Genomic DNA, 20,966 nt, shown 5'->3' with positions numbered 1-20,966 from the left:
CATGTGAAGGACTGCCCTTCTCCTTAACAGCCCTGAAGGTTTTACACCAGCAAGCTGGCTCCAGCCAACACAGGACTGACCCAGAAAGGTAAAAGAGAGAGGAACTGGTTGTGTCATGAAGGGCAGCTAGAAGGATATGAGAAATGCATAGCACTGGTGAGTCAAGTTGAAGATACTTGGGGTTGAATTTTCAAGCCTTCTTTCCTAAACTGTGAATGCAAGCTGCAGGCAGGCAAGTATAGGCCAGGGACAACTCAAAGAAGTGCTGACTTGCTCATGAAAATGCAGATTTTACAGTTGTGTGTGTAAGAATATTCTTATAGCAAGTAAGAAGCTGTGAACCGCTTCCCTTGATGCGCACCAAGCTTAGCCATCTTCTGTTCAGGCTTGGTTTTAAGGGAAAGTAAGATAATTACTTGTTCTGAAGGAGAATCAGGCATCCATTTGCATCGAGTTTTTGCCTTCTGTTTCAGCCGTACATTTATGAGATATCCAGAGGCACAGGAACTGAAACTGAAAAAAATATTTGTGGGATTCCACAGAGACGGAAGCTGCCACTGGTTTGCACGTGTGAATTTTGCCAGTGCATTTTGGTGGCTTAGAATGAAAGTCTGGTGCTTGCTCATAATGAAAGTTGAACCTAACACTGGCCATATTAAAATACCTAATGCCCAACAAACTGGAGCATGGGGGCTTAAGGCAGAAGAGAGGAGAAACACCAGGTAAAGGTGCTGTTATGTTTATTTTAGTGCTTAGAGTTGATTAGAGTTGTGTGAAAATGGTTAGCTGAAAGGACTCTGAGTAAACCAATTTAAAATGTAATTATGAAGTGCTCGAGAGTGTGTGTGTGTGTGTGTAATTATGTTTCTTGCCCATGTGCACTGTGCTTGTGCACTGATTTTGTTCTGCAGTGAGTGGAAGGAGGAGGAAGGGATGTGCAGGGCAATAGCTGCACGGGGAGCAGCCGCTGCTGACAAGCTGCTTGGGCGGGGTTTAGCCTGCGATCTGAAGGTGTGCTTTAGCTGTGCCTGAGCTAGCGCTAAGCTGAGTATCAAACCTGGTGTAGCCATAGCAATGCACAGTTGTGTTTCAGCTGCATGGAGCTGGGGACGAACAGCCGGGCAGGCAATTGCAGTGAGCTCTGTGCTGCTCTCCTGGGACACTCGCAGGCTGTTCCATAGCCTGCTCTTACAAAACCAGCTCAGGGCCACCCGTGCAAGCTGCACCGTAGCTTAGGATGAGACCACTGACATTCTGGCTAGCGGCATTTCAAGGTTGGCCCTATCGCCCTTGTGACCGGCAGCGGGGAGTAAGCCCTGTCTGGTCAGCAAGTTGTCACAGGCCAGCTCGCATCCATGCTGTTGAGAGCAAAGTCACTCCAGGACAGGCTTGCTGCATCCGCACTGCACTCTCTGGAGTGAGCTGCGTCTGTTCAGAGCGGGTGTACAAGTGAGGGGACTTGTCTCCCTCGGCTGTGCTTGGCTCTCCTGCCAGACACTAGCCTGAGGCTGGAGCCTGGAGTGACCAGACCAGCGCAGCATCAGTGTTGTGCACATCCAGGAGCTGTGCAGGGCAAGCCACACAGATCGTGCAGAGGCACCTTTTTGAGGCTGTTGCATCTGAGCTTTCCTCCAGCTGTTTTTCTTCTGTACTCTCATATTACTGAAGGCACAAAAGGTCAGGAAATGTTCCTAGCATCCTTCTTATGTTAAACAGGGAACACAGTGAGGGAGAGAAATGAGAGAAGTTGTTGGTGGAAGGTGGGCTGTAACAGGGAAGTCATTAAGGAGGCAAAGTCAGGAGTGCTAAAATGCAATTTATCATCAGTGGTGGTGACAGTTTGCAGGACATGATACCAAATGAGCATATCTGAGTTAGGCAGTGAGCTGTGCACAGAGGCACATTTAGGACAGAAAGTGAAAGGGCACGCTCCAGCTGACTCGTGCACTCATCCATAGCGTGAGAGCTGTCCCTTCTGTAAGAGACACAGCCATAGCTGGGCAGCTGCTGTGCCGCACGTGACTCGCCGTCGTCTTATGTGGGAACAGAGGGCAGGAAGGAGCCTCCTGGGACAGTATGCTCAATCTCTGCTATCGCATCCTGTAATTCCTGATCAAGCACAATCTTGAAAAATAAAAAGCGGTGTTGTGCCCATGTTGTTTCATCGTTTCCTTATGCTCTCTGTATGTCTGCTTTCTGTTGCTGGCCTTAATTGGGTTGTTAGCTGCCTGGGGCAGCAGGGCTCTCTTCTTGTCCTCTCATTGTTTGCTGCAGTGGGCCAGTATCATGCAGACTATCATGCCGGCACTTCAGACACATCCGCTGACATTTTTTGGACATGGGCTGCAAGATAGAGATGTTCCATTGGGACAGGCACATTTTCACAGCAGGAAAACCGTGTTTCTTTTTTGTCCTTTGATCAGTAGGTGCTGGTGTGTGTCTGAGGTTATGGGTGATTTTTCAGCACAAACAACTAATCCTTTTCCTACTTAATCATTCAGTCGGCACCAATGTGTGCCTCTGAGTAATAGCCTAAAGACCAGAACTTCTAGCCAAATCTTGCATTTTGCTAAAACCACAAATCAAACTTTGAAAAATTGATGCAAAAGAAATAAAGCTTCCCAATAAAGAGAAAGGAATATTTCAGCTGCTGTCATCTTAAGTCTTAATACCTCATGGCAGGAAAAAGCTATTTTTGGAAGATGGCAAGGGAAATGAAAAGGGGTAGCAGTGCCTACAGCTGATAACACTGACCTGTTTTCCTGGCATTCCTCCAAATGCAAGGCCAGCTTTGCCTGAAATATAGGTGATTCATCAGTTGAATTGCAAGCAGATAGTGTGGTGCAGAAGCACAGTCATAGACACATTATTATTTCAATAACCTGAGTTTTAGCTGTTCCACTTTAAAAACTAATGAAGCAAATAATGTTATGACACAGATGTAGGCAGTGAAAATGTGTCAGAGAAAGGCAATTAACCTCTGTACTAATAAAGTCTGTCAAATTAGTAAAATATTTTTTATATATTATAATAGCTACTAAGAAATATATAGGCCATGAGTATTAAATGCCGCAAGCATTGTGGAATCAAAAGTAGATGTAAAACTTCATCAAGGAAAAGCAGGAGGTTTTTATATTTTTGCACAGCTTTAAATGACTAAAAAGTCACAGGATGACTTTTGCTGGAGTGGGTTGTGGATTGCTTAGGTCCCATTGGCATCACGTCCTTCCTGCTGCAACTAAGGTTGGGCTTTTATTTCTACATACAGGCATCCCTTTGTCACTTGCCTGTTATATTATTGGTTCTCTGCTGGACATTCATGGGGCATTCATAGCTGAAACATCATTGATTAAAAACCAAAGCAAAATGGATTCCGTAATCCAGCTATCTGGCTGGAGAAACGGGACTATATGAGATGCTTGCCTGGAGCAGGAGAAGGTTCTCTCTACTCCTCGTCCTCTCTCTCTGCCTCAGCATTCATGATTGCTCCCACTGAGAGATAGGCATGAAGCTGATATAGAATGTGAACCAAAGCTACGTCAGTTAAATACAGGCTTGAAATTCTTTGCTAAGTCATGTAAAAGTTGTTGTGGACAAAACTGACTGCTCCCATAGGAGAAATAGCAATATTTCTAAACCCAAGTGAGCTTCCTAATGCATTGATGTTGTAAGCATTGTTGTGCTATAACCATCATGTAGCTGCATCACGCTGTATTTTGAACAACTTAGTCTATTGGTGAACATCACATCTGCAGTTCTGTCACATTGTAATGTCACAAAAATCACTGGACTTTACAAATAGACTGTACAAATACACTGAAAAGCATAGCCTGACCTTGTGTATGTGTTTTAGGATACACAGTAGTAAAACATCCTTTTATCTTGTTTGCAAACACTTCAGACCAATGCATTAAGGCACTACAAGGTTAAAACCCTTTATTACTTCAACAACAGTAACCCACCATCTTTTCTTTTAAAGAGAAACCTTTATAGTGTTGTGTCCCATATTCTACACGGCCATATTTTGTGCTGGTATGTGCGTGATAAAAGCAAATTTTTACCAAAGACTTTCATATCTTAACCGTGTCCTGCCTCTGTACCTACAGAAGTGATACTGTTAAAGGTGTTGTTAAATAATATTTAAGTATTAATAATTAACAAGAAACACCTCATATAAGTTATCGTTATCGAAGGGCACGTGCTCCTGATTATGGCCTCTGTCCTTGTGCTCCCCTACACCGTGCCCTCTTACCTTTCCCGGCACAAAGGACCTTGCGTGTCCCTCGCACGCTTCCTACATGGTCAGGACTCCTTGGATGGAAGGTCTCGCACTGAAGAGCACATGTGGACCTGAATGACGGCCTTTCCTGTGGACGGACAGCCCATAACCCTCTCCCTTTGCATACGTAAGCCCTTCTTCTGATTTTGATTGAGTTGATTCATATGACTTTGACTAACCAAGCGATTGATCTGACCACCCACCTGACCACCCACCGGGGTGCATGTCATGTTTTGCACAGCGTACAAGAATGCCAGTAGTGTTAGCAACCGTGTCACAGTGACACAGTTTCTGGTGCAGCCATCTTTTGCCCAAACCTTCATTGGACCAGCTCTTCTTAAATTGTATTCAGAGGCTTAAACAGCCCTCGTCTGAATTATTCACTACAAAATATGAAATTTAGCTGAACTTGATTAAAAGAAATGGCAGAAACCATGTTATTTTAATCACGAGTGAGTTGTTGCCTTTGAATTTGTTCTAATTAAACATCAAGTCAGGTTAACTGCTCAAAGGGTCTTACTTTTTTTAATGGGTCTTAAAGCAATGAATAAATTTGATAAGTTTTGAGTGCTTTAAACAGGCTACTTATTGCTTGGGAAAACAACTTTTTGTGCTTTTTTATTACACAGTGAAAATTATATTAAAGGATAATTTTTTCTTAGTTATATTTTAAAAAGCTTTGAAAGGATTATTTAAGTGTACAAACTATCTGCTGAGGTAGGTAAATGTTACTATCTCCACTTTTTTGATGGGGAATCTGAGGCCCAATGCTGTGTAGATCCTGAATCCAACATGTCTCTGTTTCAGAAAAAGAAGGAAGATCAGCACCTGCCAGGGAGCAATTAATAGATTAACAGAATCAGGTGGCTTTCCCAAGGTCAACTATAATGTTATGGACAGACAGTTGCAAGCATTTGAGTTAATGAGTTACCGATGGTGAGCTGAACTGTGAAAACTCACGGGATACGTGCTCGTAGTCACAAGTGATGTACATGAAAGTACAAATTGCCATGAAACTTAGTGTTTGTGAGGCCTTAGGGTAGCCTTGCTATGGCTCAGCTGATTTCCTAGGCCACCACAGCATCTTAATAGCTGGCGGTCCTCTGTCCCTATGTCCAAGTCCTCCCCTCCATGGTGTGATCTGTAGGGGTTCAGTGATCTGCTCTGCAGATCCAGGCATGGGAAAGTAGCTAAAAGATCCAGTTAGGCTCTGGTTGTTCTTGGTAGTATCATCTGTGGACTTTGATGATTTCCACACCTGAAATCTGAAACATTCTTCTATACTCAAGGAAGAGCTTTACTTAAAAAAACCACCTCTATCAGATCCAGTCTTCCTGTGGGTTTAGTAGTTTTTACTAAAAATGTCAGAATTTACTGTTCATCTGTATTTAATGATAAGCCCCTACAAGAACCATCACTCATCTGTGGGCTGAGAACAGCCCTTCATCTTGCACTCTTTCTGCTTTCTGTTCATCTGTATCCCAGTCCTCATCAACAGTTTCCCGTGGGAATTGTTATATTAAAAATGTAATGACAGAAATGTTGTTCTGTACAGGACTGTTCAGGAAAACGATGAATGCTGTGCAGATGTGAGTATTGAAACCTCTGTATCTCTAGGAAATATACTGCTGTGTTTTGATAGGTTTCTCTCTAAAGCTGTAATTAACCACAGTCAGCAGCATGCTTGAAAGGGTTAAAGGAAAATAGGTTTGAGGAAATATTTAAAGCCATGTGAAGGTGCTACACATTCGGCAATGCAGTTGCATGAGTGCTTGCAAAAAACGCAATGGGAAGTGTGTCAATCGCTCTCTTTGCAGATGCACATAAGTCTGTGTAAGCAAGATGCTGGTTGCCACATAATTAGAACACAGCACTGTGTCCCAATGCCCCAATTTCTGTTTGTGACCCTGCGGTGGCCTGGCATGTGACAAAGGACAAAGCATTCAACTTCTCCAGGTCAGTGCCATCACGAAGCAGGGTGACCACATGTCCGTGTGAATCACCCAGTGCTGCAGCGTTAAAAATGCTATCAAGATGCCGAGTACAAAGCTCAGTGTTAGTCATGATGTTATCTTTCTCACTGTTAAATTTGGGTATATCTGCTATGTCCAGTTTGAGGTCTCAGAGCTTATCTGCAAAGTGCGTTGCATGAACACCTGATAGATTGTCTGAGGCTTTGTAACACATATTTCCCTTTTTTGCTTCTGCTAAAGTTTCTCAGGCTCCTACACAAGTCTGTGGAATAAATTTCAGTAAGATGTATGATCTACCGGAAACCTAGGTACTTTGCTAAGACACTTTTCTTCAATTCTGCCTTTAGTACTGAAAGCACAGATAATAGCAGACATCAATAACCATATTTTTAAAAAGTTGTATATTGTGTATGAAAGTATAAATGTATTATATAGCTATATTTGAAAAATGAACTGCACATATTTGTATTTTTCTTATCTAGAAAGACATCTCTCTGGGAGGAGAAGAGGATAAAAAAGAAAGATCAACATGTGACAGATGCACATCAGGGAAGTGGGTTGTCACACTGCAGGGGGTGTTGAGATATCACAATGATGGGCATGCTATGCAAACCTGAGCAGAACAAAATACGCTGTTTGGAAAACTGAGCAGACGTAGAAATCGTTAACTGACTTAGTGAGGAATGGTGCTGGGGTGAACTGCGATTTTTAAATAATAGGCAATCTGGAGAAGTATCTGTAAAACAGGTGTTAAGAGTTTCAAGTTGAACTTTTTACGTTTGTCCCTAAAGGCAGATCTGTTAAGGTTTTTCTTTGTGAGGCTATAGGCTTGAGGGGAATCACCTGTACCACAGCGGTATTCTTTGCTTTTAGAAATGGAACTGCAATCTGCTGCCCGTGCTGCTCTGAACTGACCTTTGAGTCTGCTCTTGCAATCCAGTATCTGTTTTCTGAGCCCAAGCTTTAAGTCACAGGCTTTGCAGCAGTCTCCCCAGAGAGCTTTGAGGCAGTTCATCAAAGCAGGTGGAAGGAAGACTATGTTGTAATAGATCTTTTATTCTTGCATATGAGTAACGAGGAGGAACAAAACATGCTGTCTGTGGATGTAATTTTTCTTTAGAAATCAACCATACCAGGACTATAAATATAAGCAATGTATTACAGGTGCTACATAAGGCCTTAAATATTCTTCTCTGGTGCCAAAATGTGTGTATGGGTGTGATTTTGTTATGGGTGGAGAGAAATACTGTCTTTCATTTTTGTGACAGCTCAAATACTGTGTTAAACAAATTACTCCCAGGACATCTCAAACATTTTTATTGTCTGAGCAGCTCAATCCAAATGGTTAGTTTGTGTTCAACTTCCGAGGTAAGTTAATAAGGTTATTAGAGTACTCCATGATTGCAGTTTAACTGATGTCTCAGAATTTATGCTTCTGTTTTGCCTGCCCAGCATTAGTATTGCTCATTCACTAGTCAAGCACTTACCTCCTAAAGTGGCCCTACTTCTCAGTATCTGCACCCCGTTGTTCCCCCTCAAGGCTTCACTTTCCTGGTAGCTCCTGCATGTCCTGAAGGATGTGTACCCCTACTTGGGATAAATTGTTCCTTGCTGGGTCTGTTCCAGCAGCATTCAAGAACTTCCAGACGCTGTTCGGAAATGAGTATGAAGTTGAAGCTAGCAGCTCTGCTGCCCAGGAGATTGAGTTGCTGTCATATTGCATCTGACTTGCATCAGATCAGAGTTTAGGATTTGGGTGATTTGTTCTTCAGATTAATGTCAATCTGTTTTAAATTAAAACAGCCTGGGGCAAATCCTTTGCTATGATCAATGAACTGTCTGGCTGCAGTCAACCAACATTACAACAGACATGAATTTGGCCTCCTGGTTCATTGCCTCATCCCCTACAACATCACTTTCCTTATGTGGTTCAGACATCAAGCCTTTGATCCTATAAGTTGTTGTCTGTGTTCCACTGAAATCAGTGAGAATGGAGGGTGCTTCAGTGTTCAACACCTTGTTGCTTTGGCCACAAGAAATGGGCCACGTATCTGCTCTACCTAAAATATAATTACAGTGTATCTATGAGCAGGAAATCTGTTTTGCACCTGTTTTATCAATGGAACAAAAGGTGCAGGAAGTATTTGGAAAATGAGGAACACACCTGTGTGTGAGTATATAACAAAGCATCTTTATGTATAATCATTTGCTATAAGTCATGTCAGAGTTGACAAGCTGTTTTTCAACTTCATGTCACCACTGCCTGATGCATCTAATTAGTCCTGTTCTCCAGCTGACAAATATCAGCTGCTCTTTCTAAAACATGGTTTCTCCCTTAAGTACATCCGTCTGGCAAAGTTAAATATTAATTATCTTTTTTTTGTTTTATGATTATTCATGGGTGCTAATGTCACTACACAATGAATGGATAAGTCAATACCACAAAATATTGAAAGTGTTGTTTCTGCAGCAGTCAAGATGAACGAAGCTGTGATAGAAATGAATGTGGCAGTTGTGGCTGGGCTGTGCTGACAGTCACGCACGTCAGTGGTGAGACTCAGAGCCCTGTGGTTTGGTGGATGGGGGCACTGGGCCTGGATGTGGGAAATGTACCTTCCCTTCCCAGCTCAGATGCTGGTCTGTTTCATAGTTGCACAAATCATATCACATTTTACTCTGCATATTGAAATCGCAAGGCACAGAACAGCACAGATACCGAGGTGCCCAGATTGTGGACTCATGCCCAAGCTGTGTGGACCTGTGCGTTTGCTGCGTATTTGGGTGGTGCTTGTCTGCTAGAGCTTTTCAGGGTCCTGCTGTCCTCCTTGCCACCCTTTGTGCCAATGATTGTGGGAGCCGGTGGTGGGCTCTACTCTTAACTCTCTGTTGTGCTTTGCCCTATAGCTTCAGTAATTTTTTCTTCTCCAGTCTGCTGCCACCCCTCAGACAGAAGAGCATAGTCCTTCACTGAGCAGCTGTGCATCCCTCCTCATTGCCAAGTCAGTAGGTAGCTATTTCACACAGATCCCATTTCTGTTTGTCTGCTTTCTCTCCGGCTGACCACAGCCAGTGTCTGTAAGCCTTCCTTTCAAAGCCAGCTCTCTTTGTATGCTGGCCCTCAGGAAGATCCATATCCATGCCTTGTGAAACGGGCTCAAAACCGGTCACTGAATAGGGAGATATGTTGTAATCGTGTTTCCTGAGACCAGTTATACCAGCTGTACCCACCCTATGACATCCTCAGCTGCTCCCACAAAAATGAAGTTGCCCATCTTGTTCACTTTGCTGCCACACTGATGTGAAAGCTGATGCAGTCATTTTCTTTTCTCCTGGAGGAGACTTTGTATTTGTTCTGTCCAGCTGGATTTGCAGCTGGACTCATTTGCTGGCTCCATGCAGGGGCTGATGTATCTGTGCAAGCCCTTATACTTTGTGCCTTTCAAAGCATTGTGGGCAACTTTGAAGCTGTTCCCTTCCTCAGGTGGCACTTCAGGGTATGCAGACTCACTTTTATCTCAATGTCTTTTGCTCAGTGCAGCTCAATCCATCTGGCTCTCCCTGTGAATCAGAAAGATGCTGAAATACAGGAGGATCTCCTGTAGCTGTTCCCTGCCTTATTCCAGTTTCTCACCTTGCCATTGACCCCACTTTCTGACCTAGCTTCTTTGTGAATGACCTAGCTTCTTGCTAACATGACTAGCATTTCCTTACCCACATCACACAACCCAGCATGTCTGCAGCCCAGTGTGCTGGACTTGTCTTGCCTCCCTTTATGTAGCCAGTGAAGTAGTTGGAGCTCAGTTGATTCTCTGAGCCGGACCATAGGACTGAAATAGCAACTGACACTTGTTAGGGCTAACGTTTTTGAAATATGTAGATGAAAATGAAATTTGGCCCTAGAGCAGTATGTTTTAGAAGTCCAGAGTGTTTGCGGATATACTAGTTGTAAATATAAAAATTAATAACATCTGTTTGCATTGTGAGTGCCCGGCTTAGGAAAAGGAGTGGGTATCTGCCACGTGTTTAGGTCATGGTTTTATTACATGAAAATTTGCATGTCTCTCATGTTTTTAAGTGTCTAGAAAAAGTGAAACCTGATAGAGATTTTGAAGAATACTGGGTTTTTGCATGTTAGATGATATCTGCTAAAGATCCAACTCCTGACCAAAAGGAACTGAGGTGGGTAGAATCAATGTGAACATTAAAGCTCCCAAACTGGCAGTCATGGAGGATATCCAATCATTATAATTATTTCCACGTAATTTAGCATATCTCTAATTATAATATGAGGTCATCTTGATGCAAAATAATGTCTAATTAGACACAATCCCTTCTCAGATACTCGTAATAGATTCCAGAGAAAAACCTTTTGGCTTTTCTTATTGGGAGCTTTTAATTCTTAATTTACAATTTTTTTTTTTGTAATTAATTTTTTGAGCAAACAGGGCAAATCAATCTATTGGAATTAATTAGCATTTCTTCCTTGGTTTCCTAGTCTCACTCCCCGTTACTCATCTTTTTCTTCCACTTATTTGAATATTACTCTGATTTATTCATGTTCGTTTGAAACCAGTGCATAATGATTTCAAGCCATAGGCGGGCAAGAGACTGCAGCACTGGAAAGGTTGCAGCTCTGGGAAGGAAGGTCTGCAGAAAGGTTGTGTTGGTCACCTTCATTTAGTTACAAACACCTTCTTCTGTCAGGACTGGTAAGGGCAGCAGCAGAGTTAAGCTGGCTTGTGGGGCTGAGGGGAGACAGGGTAGCAGAGTGGTGGAAGGAACCACCGCAGCCGCAGAGAGGCAAAATGATAAGCACCCAAGCAGGAAAACTGACTGATCTGCATTTGCTAAAAACCATTATAAGCTGCATATTGTTTCACCTTGTTACTTTATAAGAAAGTCCCTATGAGATCAGATTTGCAAAGAACACCTGGGCAGCATTCGCAGAAACATATCTCATCTTTATTAGTCTGTGTTTGTACAGCCACTTGCTTTTTTCAGTGGTTATACTTATCTATTCTTTCACCTTATGCAGATGTACCTTGTGCTCTGTAGCAGGCAGTTTTCTGCTCTAGTGCATGCTCACCCTTTCTCCCCTTGGAGCTGTGAATCTCTCTAGCTGTGAGAGGCAACACTGCCCAGTGGTTTGAGCTGGGCTCCAGAAACTCCTAATATTTTCCTGTCCTAGTTCCTTTCCTAACTTGTTCTGTACTTTCGGCATCTGTCAAGCAGTGGAAACTTGTCAGGACAGTGGTGTCACAGTGTCATGGAAAAGTGACAAGAAAGCTGTATGTTTCATGTGGTCTATGATGTGAGACACTTTGATTTTGTTTGGAATAGGAGCGCTCAAAAAACAAGGAACCCTAAATAAGCAGGTGATTTTGTCTTCTTGTTTTTCTCAACTGTAAAAGATGCATAACAGTGCTTATATACCTAACTCCCTTGGATATTATGAAGATTAATTCATGTTTGTAATGCACTTTGAAAATAGAAATTGCTAAGTAGCATTAACTCAATCAGAAATTGTTTTTCTGTTAAACAGGATCTTTATCTCTCCTATAACTTGCCTCTGCTGATCTCAGCTTGTATTTAATGTACTTGGAATTAAATCCAGTAGGAGAAGCTTAGATTCAGGGACAGAATGACCATGAGAGAGGAGGAAGGTTTTGTAAGATAGTAGATTGCTGCTCGGAGATGCAATCTACAATCTCAGTTTGAGGGCCAGATCAAGGTGAAATAGTGCTCTGGCCTAATAGATGCATTAATCTAATTTTCTGGTCAATTAAAAATCAGCCCAGACAATGCATGAAGACTGGGGAGATTAAATAGAATCTGCAGAAATATCTCAGGGAACAAAAGAATACAAAGAAACTGAGTCTGTTATTTTGGAGCAGTCGGGGCAGTCTTAGTAAGAGGCAGTGCCCGTTCTGGGAACTTCTCTGTGCTGAATGAATTGTGGTATTACAGATTCCTTCTACACTAGTAAATAAAATAGGCCAGGGAACTGTTCACTGGCCTCAAGGCCAGCTGGAGTGTCGTGGATTTTGACCGTAGATTCTCTTCCTCTCCCACCCCAACGAAGCAGTCCATCCAAACTGTGCATTGGGAATGGTCCCTGGCTATTGCTGAAAAGTGTCCAGGCGTTGTTTGAGAGAGAGCTGTTGCCATGCAGCAAGTCTGTGCCAAGGGTTGCACTGACAGTTCAGCAGTGGGATGATGCTGTGCCAGTACTTGGGCCCATGCCCCGGCCCTCTGGTTGCCTAGTGCAGATAGCCCATATGTCTCTGACTCTCGGCCGCATCCTACCGTTCCTTCAGCCCTTTCTTGAATTCTTGGATTGAATTCTTGTTTTATTTGTTTGTCTCAGAATGACATTGCCAGGATCTGAACCGCCTTCTGGAGCGCGTCAGATCACCCAGCCCATCGCTGGCTGCTTAATGAGCAGAGGGAGACGCACAGTCCTTTGGCACGGTGGGAAGTGCAGGGCTGTAAGCTTGGCTGGACAGTGCGTGAAGAGTAAAAGGGTCGGTGCCCTGCCTCAACAGACTAGTGCATGTATGGACCGCGATGTGGACGCATTCACAGGGCAATTCTCTGAGCTGCCATTTCCCACTCATAGCCAAGCTCTTAGACCGTAATAACTTTGAAGCAAGGAAGTGAATCTCAGCTAATAAAATGCCTTCTGTATGCAGAAGGCAATAGAAGTTTGGCAATGCTATAGCTTTGGAAAGTGCGATGGAAAATGATTATGAAACCTAAATAACTTATTCTAGAAGAACTAATTTCTTCTAATTTGCAAAGCGAGAGAGTGTCATGTAGATCATTTGTAGGTTTCTCTGTGTAGTTACACATACAAGTGTATTTATTTGACAAAACACTGGGAAAATGGGATGATGATCTGAAATTAGAGACTGACTCAGATGACTGGAATTTAATTTGTCAGCAAGTGAAATTAGTAGCAATGAATAGAAGACATAAAATTACTTTATCAGATTTCCTGCACAGATATTTTTTTACAGAAGAAAGAATACACAGCGCATAAAAACAACTCAAAATATTATAATAAATGTAAAATGATAGTTACTTTTAGGTTATGGCAGAAAGAAATAAAAAAAACCCAAACAAAACCAAACCCCATTGCTTTCTAGAAAAGTGCAGATTGTGTCATTCATATTTAAGCTGTCTCAGTTCCCATGAAGTATGGGGGGAGGCCTGAGTGAACAACCTTCTTGTCCTCTTAGCAAGAAAAGCTTTTCAGTACTCCAGATTATTAGGTCACATGTGTAAATGAGGCACATGCTTAACTGATCTGAAGTGGGCTGCCTTTTGCCACAGAAGCCACAGGCAAGTTTTACATTATGGCAAATAAGAATACCTGTTGTATGGCAACTTTTTTTTTTGTCTTTAGGAGAAAGGTGTTCTCCTTGATGAAAGAAAAAGGAACTTTTCAGTCTTGCAAGAACCTCAGAAAGGTTCTCCTTGGAAAGGAGAAATCACAAGATGAGGCCAAAACATTTAAAAAGGCTTTGACAAGTTCTCTTGCAAGGTTTGGGGGACTCCTAAATAATTGTGAAATTCATACTCTGTCTCTTCTGCCTGTGACAATATAAATTTTTCTGTGATCCACATTGATAATAGCAACTGAGAAACAGATGATCAGAAGTCTAGCAGAAATCTAGCAATATTTAATTGCTTGTAATCTTTAATTGAGATAGAATAAATGTAAGGCAACAAATAAAAGTCTGAGAAATTTGTTAAATACAAACTGAGCTGGAATGAGTATGATATCTCCTGTTGGGACAACTAAAATGCAAAAGCCCGTCTAGAAGCTGGGAACAAGGGTTGGGCTATGGAAAAAAAAGAAACCAGCATTCCTTGGCCAGGGAAGCATATGTAATCATGAGATAATTGTAGACTCAAGAAGCATTATTTCTTTGCAAGTATATGCCCTCTAATTCACCTGAAAGATTCTTATCTGTTTTCCCTCCTAAAATGTGCATATATATCTAAGTTAGTCATACAGATTATTTTGCTTCCTTTCATGCTTCAAAACCTATGTTTTGCTATTTTAAGGAGGCTTTTCACTTGTTTTTGCAAGCTGCTGTGGAGACTGTCTCAAGGTAGACCTGCTGGCTGTATCCAGACTGGAGTTCAGGCATGGAGATGAGTGTGATCATTGTATTGGAGACACAGACCCAAGCTGAGGATAGTCAGTGGCAGGCCTCTGTGATGGAGGGCATTTATTTTATCTCATTGGGGCTCTTATGTGACACCCTGGCAGCACTGGCTGAAGCCTTTCTGCTGTATCCTGTATGGGAGGAAGAAGATGAAGGTGGCATGAACTTCTGAAATAAGCAGTGCCCTATGTCCAAGGCTTAACAATCCCTCTCCCTGTCCAGCCCCACCTCTAGCACAAGTGTCTCCAGTTCCCTTATATCTGAAATTTTCATGGCCTGGTTTGTACTCTGCTTTGGGCATCAGAAAACCAGCCTGAAACCCAGACTGCGCTCCTTGAAAGGTGATCTTTTGAATCTGTCCCATACTGCTAGCTCTACCACCCTTCTGGAGTCAAAGGTTGAGAAGGAAGGAAGGGCCAGGGATCTGGCTGGTTTGAACTCTCCCTAAAGCTGCTGGTTGTGTGCTCCTTTATCAGATTCTGGAAGATGTTAAAGCTGTGTGCTCCAGCAAGTACATGGGAAATCTCGGATGACTACAGAACCAAAGATAAGGCACATGGAGTGAAATCCTGAAGAGCTCTTTGGACCTGATGATCTGTGTAGGGAGCAAGCCAGGGGCCTTCCAGAGACCCACTCTGCTTCCCTGGCAGGGCAAACGGGTGAGTAAGGAAAGGAGCTGGAGAGGGAAAAGGCATATAGGTCCCTTTCATCCTGGTCTGCCTTCTTTTCCCTTTGGACGCACCTCAAGGGGACAGGGTCTCTTTTTCCTCAAGAGCATGTACACTGTTGATGGACCTTGCTTAGGATGAGCAGAGACAGGAATGGTTTCTTCTGTCCAAAGGCTAAAAGCAGTCTGGTTGTTTTAAGAACAACTTTATTAAATAAAGGGATGGAAAAATAGGCCTTTGATACAAACAGCTTAGACCCTCATCCTGCTGTAGCTGCTTCCCTATGACAGTACTGTGTGTGATACAGTCTGAGCTTCACATGGTTGCCAATCCTTTCCCTCTATTTTTTTTTTCATATTTAAAAATCCATTTCAAGTGTGCATGTGAAAATTCCAAAAATATTAATACAAATGACATTAAAAGATGTTTCTTGTGCTCCTATTTAGGCTGTTCTTGGCAGAGGGCGGAGGAGTTCAGCTAGAGCTGCCCGGGCTTGCCAAAGCCAGCTGAGCAGCAGGTTCCCCCTCCTCGTCCCTCCACCACCAAGAAGGGAAAAAAAGTCTGTCGAGCCCTAGATAAACTTCGAAAATGTTAACAGAAAGAAGTGGAGAACAATCTAAAAGCCAGATATGGTGGGGAGAGAGAGGAAAAGATCTGGGCAGTTGTGAAATGGTAGAGGTGAAGGGATTTATCATGAGATGGTAGGAAGGGCTGCAGAGGGGATTAAAAACAGGCAAGTGAACATTACTGGAAGCTGATGATATTACAAGGGAAATAGCTGCTTGCTGCTGGCTGTGTAGGAGGCTTGTCAGACTTGGGGAAGTAAAAGCATAGTGCTTACATCAACAGGATTTTATTTTTGTTTTTTAATGGCATCTGGTCCTGTATTGCATTTGGGCATGATATTTAGTGACCTACCTACATGTGACACATTTGCTGTAGGCAGTGTCGGTTGCTGCAGCTGGCAGGGACAGGAAAGCTTGCAGAGGCGAGCTCTGGAGCATGTGGGCCTAGTACTGTCCAAGCCCTGAACAAGTCCAAGCTGGGTACATTATCATCAGGACCAGAGGTGTCCCACTGGTGATTTAAGCCATGTGAGTTTCAATGTTCCAGCTCTTGGGAGCCACTGTACTGAAGAGAAAATGTGTATTTGATTATGAGTGAAAAGGAGTGCCTGGTCATCTTCAACAATTTGAAAAAAATGATTTGGTTTGGCCTTTTTGTTGCACAGAAAAGTGGGGCACAGGGAGGGAGGGAGAATCCCTGCCCTCTCCAGCTCCACAGTAGCAACCTAGGTGCAACCCAGAATTGCTGTGCCCACGCAGATGCCACCACCTGAACCTGGGCTTGGCCATATTCCATGTTGGCTGCTGAGTTTTTCCCTGCATGAAGAGCCCTATGTGGCCATGAGGCATTTCACAAATGAGGGGAGAAACCTAAGTTGTGCCTTGCTGACTCAGGGGCAGTGTAGGAGAGCTAAGTGGAACTGGGCTGGGATTTAACTGGCATCTAGCAAAGCCCCATCTGGGATGAAGCCCAGCTATGGCTCCTTGGTTCTCTGCTCCATCCCCAGCATGGGCTTGATCAGCTCTTGCACACCATGGTAGATGGCTAGCTGCCAAAGGAGAGCAGCCAGAATGAGGTGTGAGGCAAGCAGCCCCCTTCTACTGTCCACCCTAAACTACAGGAGGCTACACTGACTGCACAAGCCATGGGTATCATCCCCTTCTCTGGGCGATCCTCAGAAGGAAGGTGGTGAGCCCTAGTCCCTCAGTACTGCAAGAGCTAAACAGGAGGTACAGTCAGTCTCTACAGCTCATTAATGCCTTTTGCTCCTAATCCGAAGCCATGGGGTGTTCAGGCTGCAAGGAGCAGCCAGTTTTGTAGAGCTTTTACTGTAACATTTCATCAGGCTGTGACCCATATTTGGGATTGCTCAGATCCTTTCTCCTCCACTACTCTTCTTTGGCACTTGAATGTTGTTTTCTTGGTAGCGACGCTCTGGTCTTTTCTTTGTATCCCAGCTGGCACTTGGTTGATGTGGACAGAGCGCAGAAGTTTTCCAAGTCTATTTCAGAACATCAGATGCCCTTAAAGGTTTGAAAGGGCTTACCAGTCAGTGACTTTTCAAGAGCATTTCAGACACGCTGCAGAATTAATGGGTCAGGTGGACAATGAGTGGATCTTTTTTACTGTTGTGGGTCACAGACCTCCTTCTGTTTCAGTGGGCCTAGAGTTTATTGCATGAAAAGGGATTGGACTGGATAAACCAGCAGTCTTTGCTAAGGACCTTATCGCACGGCATGATAATCACACTGTATTGTAGGCAACAGAGAGACTAGGAGCAATTGTATCCAGTACCTGAGTTACTGGAACATGCCTGCCTGTTCATGTGAGCCAGGAGAGAAAGATTGTTTTTCCTTTCTGAAAAGGGAAAATTGGAGGGAAGCTGTGCCAGAACCTTTCCAGGTTTAGAGAAGTGGAGGAAACACCTGCTACGCCATCAGCATTCTTGTTAACAGTGACTGCATGAGTGACAGAATCTGTCCCTTCCGGAGATGATTCAGACTCAGAAGACTCTTGCTAGTGATGACACGAACGCCTGGTAGCTCCTGAAAGCAGAACTAATGAGCAGTGCCACTCACTTAGCGTATGGTTTGACAACAGATGCACATGTTGGTAATTAAGTATTTGGCTGCATTACATTATTTTATTTTTGGATTTCTCAAACACACACCCATCACAATCTCTAGACACATTTGCATGATTTAAAAGCGTTAAACTTATATCGTAACAAAGGTACAAAAATCAGCATAGGGAAACTAAACCCCACTTTTCTGAAGGTCTCAGTAGCACACAGGCCTTCCGGTGCACCCCAAACCTAGGAAACATAGGCTCTCTATGGCAAAAATATACATAGGGAATAATCCCAGGGATGACTCCTATGTTGAGCAGAGCTGCGTCTGTGGTTTCAGACCAAACCAGTACATCAGTCTTAGACCAGAGTTTTCTTCTACTGTGTGATCACATCCACCACTGGATGGCTTGTGACCCAGCAAAGGCTTGGAATGGCTTTGAACTTTGTGAACTTCATAAATACCTGAATGCAATTATACCTTGCAGTGCTAGAGAGCAGATTCAAATACTTCATCTTAGAAGAGATATGCTGGAATGTTTTATTCTGTCCTTGCATGCCAGCAGCTAATGTAGGTCAACATGTTAATGCTGACCTCAGCCAAAAGCTGCAAAATATGTACATAATGGTGCTTGCTGGAGTATCTTGCTCCCAAATTTTATACCTTTTCTAACTCAGTCCAGATACTTATTAAAACTCTCACTTGGAGCCCATGAAGCTTTGCTCTATATATCAGATGTACTGGAGGAACAGTTGCCCTAGAAATGATGGAATTGCTTCTCAGCCTACTCTACCCAGGTTTCTGTAGTGGGCTGTTAAGGAGGAATTACGGCACATCATAAGGGCATGATGGAGAAGCGTACGATGATTGGGGAGGTGACCTGGTCCAGAAACAGTGCATGACATTATGCTTTTCCCTGGTTACTATCTTACAGGTTAACAGCTCCCTCTTGCATGAAAGTTAGGAGCTGGGCCAATTGTGTTGAACTTGAGTTCATTTTGAGATTCTGAAACCAGCAGAACTAGTGAGAAGACCTGTTCTCTATCCTGATGTTAGTAATGGTACACAGCAGATGTCCAAGCTCTACTGGAATATCCCTGTAAAACCACCTGTGAAGTTGCTAAATATTTTGAACGTCTGGAGTCTTGTCTAGAAATTCTCAACCTTGTTTCACAATTCAAAGAAATTCCAAGAATTTGTCACCATTGCCTTCCAAAAGTATAATTGTTCACAGACTGTGCCATCTTTCCATGAAAAGATAAACTAAAATCTCCTTGTTTTGCTCTCTATATAGCACGGTTCTAGAGCTAAAATTGCAAGATGCTGGTGCAAAGACACTATTTTACTGACTAAGAGGTATCTCTGTGTATCTTTCTGTGTACCTTTTCACTGGCTGGAAAGTCTTCTTGTGTACACCAGAAAATGACTACAGCTTAAACTGAAGTAGAGGTTAGCTACGCTTAATTGAAAAAAAAATTTAAGTCAGTGCTGACACTGAGAAGAACATTTAGAATCTTGAGGGAGAAAGACAGAAATGAGAATACTAAGAAAGATGTGACCAGGCAGCTCCACATACAAACTGTAACCCTCCAGGGCAATCTCAGGTTTCTGCTTATGCACTAGCATACAAAACAGATTACACCCTAACCTAGACTGCAAGCATGAGAGTATTGGAAATCTGTTGCAGGTGTTTGATGGTAAACAGTGTTTATAGCTGCCAGGATGGAAACATTTATGTGTGTGAGTGAGTGCAAGTGGAGGGCAGGCCTCAAACTTTCACCCCATTACCTTCACATTTCGGTTTTGCTTTGCTGAGTACTAGAAGCCCTGTGATTTCATCCTGCTGGTGAATTTAAGAAAGCACTGATGATTTTACTTGAGTATGTCCTGTGTTAAAATTTGAAATGCTAGAGTCACCTGAGAAGTAGTGGGCTAATTTATCACAGGAACAAAAATATACAATGGAGACTGAATGGAAGAGAATGAGTTCTGACAGGCATGGCTTTACTTTTTCAAGCAAGTATTTTTTGCTTGGGTGGGTGGTGCATTAGTTATATATACAACTCATGCTTTTAGCTACAGCAAAATGTGAGAAGACATAATAATAGCTCTTCACGTTAAGCTTCCTCTTTCTTCTTCTTTTTTTTTTTTTTTTTTTTTTCTTTTTCAGTTCAGTTAGTTTGAGACTTTAGATTATTCTCTTTCTGAGAATTGGGGAAAGTATTTTTAATACCTCTCAGTGTGAGTGGTGACTGGGCTGCCCTTAGCCAAAGATGAAAATAGCAGTAAATTTACTAGGGATTTGAGCCAGAAGGTTGGACTTCTAGTGTGAGGCTCCTGATTACTGCCTCGCAGTGGTTCTCAGTCAGTCGGGAAGGTAAAGAAAACAAACGTACCTATCCAAAATACAAGGCAAATTCACCTTATTGACTTAGTTTGTGCGAAGGGCTAAATCTGCTCTAGTGGTATCTTTTTTTTTTCACAGAAAAAAAGCCCGAGTAGTACTAGTATAGCCAAAAGGGCAACGTGTTTACTAAATTTTTGCTCCACACTCAGTAGCTGACAATTGCTACAGTGAAACTGTAGGACAAGCAAGACTAATGAACCGGTCGGTCTCCTCTGTCAGGGCTGTGTGCAGGCTGGGGTGGGCAGGGAGGGGACAAGAGGTGTTTACCACAGCCCCAACACACCCACTGCCAGTGCATTTTGTGGGTGGGGTGGATGTTAAGGAAGGGAAGGTTAACGAGCTTGTTAAAGAGATCTTGTGCAGCAAACCACTAAGGGAACATCCTGCCTCCTTGGGGTAAAATGTTCCCACTTGCTTTCCCTTCTGGAAAATGCAGTTCTTAACTCCCAGTTGTGCCAGCCTAGAGTAAAAAATACGAGAACACAAAATGGCTGGTCCAGTGCTGTCTTTTGATAATAGTCAACCAGATGCCTAGGGAAGGATATACAGGGCAAATGCAGGAATATTTCCTTATACATTTCCTTCCTTCCCAAGCCACAGAAGTCTGTGTCTAGTACCCAAATGGATGTCTGTCTTATGAATTTGTGTTAATGCATCTTGAGGCCATGTACTATTCACAATATCCTTTGTCAAGGAGGTCCTCCATTTAATTACCAGTTCTGTTGAGAAATACCTCTCCTTGTTTTGACTCTGTCTCCTGATTTCTATTTTGTGTCCCTTTTCTCAGTGAGCATTTCTTATTCACCTTTTTTGTGTCACTTTTTGT

Source organism: Leptosomus discolor, chromosome 2 (assembly GCF_034619465.1).
Source record: "Leptosomus discolor isolate bLepDis1 chromosome 2, bLepDis1.hap2, whole genome shotgun sequence".
In the NCBI taxonomy this organism is placed as follows: Eukaryota; Metazoa; Chordata; class Aves; order Leptosomiformes; family Leptosomidae; genus Leptosomus; species Leptosomus discolor.
The sequence above is the reverse complement of the archived record's forward strand: the minus strand, read 5'-3'. Positions refer to the sequence as shown.